Source organism: Helianthus annuus, chromosome 12 (assembly GCF_002127325.2).
Source record: "Helianthus annuus cultivar XRQ/B chromosome 12, HanXRQr2.0-SUNRISE, whole genome shotgun sequence".
Classification (NCBI taxonomy): Eukaryota; Viridiplantae; Streptophyta; class Magnoliopsida; order Asterales; family Asteraceae; genus Helianthus; species Helianthus annuus.
In genome coordinates, this window is record NC_035444.2 from 50,088,448 (window position 1) to 50,091,635 (window position 3,188).

Sequence of the window (3,188 nt, forward strand, 5' to 3'; positions counted from 1 at the left end):
ACCAATATGGTGGAATCAAGATTCAAGGATACTCAGGCGGATATAAAAGCTATATGTAACACCCCCAAAATTTAGTTGTAAGCATGCATATTTATAATTCTATGATATGTTCTAATAAGTAAATAGGATGTAAACCTAGTTAGAAAGTAAATTAAAATTTTAGTTAGGAGAAACAAGTTATGGCCATTTAAAAATAAGTATGTAAACACAAGGGGTGGGATATGTAAATAGTAAAAGATAATTTACTAAAACTTAAAAGAAATACACCACCCACACATAGGAAGTGTGGGTGTGTCGCCTGGAACAAGGATAAAAGAGGGGAAAACCCTCTTATTCAACAAATCAGTGAAATTGGAAGGGAAAATCAAAGTCTGATTGTATGCATGAATACCAATCCTTGATCACCTAAGAATTTCCTACATAAGGTATGTCGAAAATTATGATTTAATGATCATGTATGGAATGGGTTTTTAGTAAAACCTGAAGTTCATATGAAATTAGTATAAGCATGTGTTAGAAATTCCATATGGAACTCGAAATATGCTTGAATTCGACCTAATTGATAGTTAAAGGTAAAAACCCACTTGGAAATTGGATAATAGTGACTTGTAATATGAGGTTATGATGTAGATTAGCATAAATGATGTAACATGATGATGTTCTTGATAAAATGTCACCTTTGAAATCGAATTAGGATGAGGGTTGTATGAGATTCCAATTAAAGTGGGTATTCCTGATGATTTAGACATGAACTAGCCAAGTTATGCAAATGATACTTGTACACTATGCTTAATTAGTAGTATGCACGCCAAGTGTTCGTTAAAATGCTTGAATGATGTAATCGGATGATTTTGCAAGATAAATGACTAGAATTCGGAAATTGTTGCTTATAGTAAGAATATGTTAAAAACGGAATGTAGAGAAAGACACGAACTTAAAGTATGTGATTTGAATTGTAGGGATCAAGGAAGAAAGCTCGAGTCGTTCCGGGTCGCAAACAAACAACGACAAAGGTAAGTTCTTGCTTACATAACGTTATTAGCATGTATTGTCGTGGCATACTATTGTTCAATGGTTGAAGTCGTTTACTTGTAACGGGTTATTGCAAGTCGATTATGTAATTTAGGTATGGGCCAAATGAGTTAGAAGAGTAATGTGAAAAAATGGAAGAAACTTCATGTTCGGAAGAAGGTTTACTTGAGGGTCATGTTTGTAATTAACGTTGTATGAATTTTAGTAACTAAATGTCTAACGGTTTGGTTGTATGTAGGTAAAGCGACTTATTAAATGGCGTTACTTGGATCGAACACATTCATGATGCACGCTTCCGTGAAGAAACTAGTTTTAGTCAAAACTTTTGTTAAATGCTTTTCTTTTGTTCCAAACGGGTCTTTTGTAAGTTTTATGATCCGAAAGTAGTAGATGTTGAACTTGTAGTTAAAAGACTATGTTAGTAGTTTATGTAATGTTTGGGTTAAAAACTTTTGTAGTCGTTATGTTGTTCGTTACCAAGTTAAATGCAGAATTTTGGTTTGTAAATTATTCGACCCGTTTACTTCTTTGTTAAATGAAAGTTCGTTAGTGTCCTTTTTTAAGTTTTAGACCTTATAAGTTGGTATCAGAGCCTAGGTTTGAGAGATTCGAGTAAGTTATGGTGCTCGAACTCAAACCGAAAGCTCTTGCGAAAGTGTGTTCGTTCCAAGCGCCACGCAAGTAAGTAATTTAAGGATTTCATGCTAGTAGACAAAAAATGGGAATGGGTTATGGTTTAGTTACTAGCATGACTTGGGTTTGGACGATAATGGGTGCTATAGAAGGCTTCGGGACTGCCCAGGACCATTTCGGGTTGGAAAAAGGGGCTGGAAATGAAAGATTTTAGTTAATCAGCGTTTGCACACCAGGAAGCCCGTCGGCGACGGCACCCTCCCATCCGACGGCCTATGTACCTGCCTACGGGCAAATAGTGGCGACGGGGTTTTCCCGAGCCCGTCGGCGACGCACCCAAGGCCGTCGGCGACGGGTCCCCCCTAATAGTTTTTGCTGAAAATGTTTGTTTATCATGTTAAGGCCCTTAATTCGATTATGACATTCGTTAAACATAAGGAATACCCCGAATCGACTATGAAACCAAGAAATTCAATATAGCTAGCATGTTTTAATAATGAACGTACGAAAGAATGAGGAGTTCTTACATACGAATGGATAAAGTAAGTGACACATTAAGAATGTTTATAAAGAGGGATTGGATGGGTTCACGACTCGTGAAAATGAACTATTAAGAACAAATGATGTATATATAGAAAGATGAGGAGGATGAAAGTAACAATAATTAATATGAATGTTTAAATTGTGGATGGCAAGTGGAGGAAACACAGATACCACAGAACGTATAACTCGAAACGAGTTAAACCAAATGATTTCGGATGAAGTAACGAAGGCAATTGATGCAAACGTTTCCAAGCTAGCACAAGAGGTGGAAGGCCAAGTACTAAGTACGGTAGAGAATATGATCACGAGCAAAGTGGATGAATTGAAGGAAATGATAGCCGGAATTCAAGGCAAGAAAGAGGCAAGACGGTGCACCTACAAGGATTTCATGGCATGTAAGCCTACGACCTTTAATGGGGAAATTGATCCCATAGAATGTCAAAGATGGATAACTAACATGGAAGGGGTGTTCATTCGAAGTCATTGTGACAAGGAAGATCAAGTCATGTTTGCCACGGGGCAACTTTTACGAAGGGCTAAAGATTGGTGGGACTCGTATAGTAAGGAGATCGGAGAGAATCGAGTTCAAACTTTGACTTGGCAAGAATTCAAACAACCTTTTATCAAGTACCATTGTCCACAATCAGCAGTGGATCGAATCCAAGAAGACTTTCTCCGACTCCGACAAAGGGATGAATCTGTCAATGAGATCACGAACACCTTCCTTGATTAACTGAAGTTTTGTGAAGAAATAGTTGGAACGGAGAGAAAGAAGATTATCCGTTATCATGGCATGCTTAAGGCTGAAATTCGGGAGTTCATAACTCCTTCAAAATGTGAAACTTTGGACGAGATCATTGATCTAGCGAGGGATAGGGAAATTGAAATAAAGAGGCAAGACGAACGTGGAGAGAAAAGGCAAGTCGAGAAGGGGTCAACGCAAGGTTCTTCTAAGAAACCCAAGACGCACGATCAAGGAA

At 37.8% G+C, this 3,188-nt stretch overlaps 1 long non-coding RNA gene across 1 annotated transcript; it reads left to right on the forward strand.

The window, feature by feature from the left end:
• The first annotated feature begins 268 nt into the window (after positions 1-268).
• Positions 269-1,586, forward strand: LOC110896676. The gene is made up of 3 exons (XR_002568079.2): positions 269-425; positions 960-1,013; positions 1,271-1,586. It is a non-coding gene; the product is annotated as an uncharacterized LOC110896676 (long non-coding RNA).
• Positions 1,587-3,188: the final 1,602 nt, after the last annotated feature.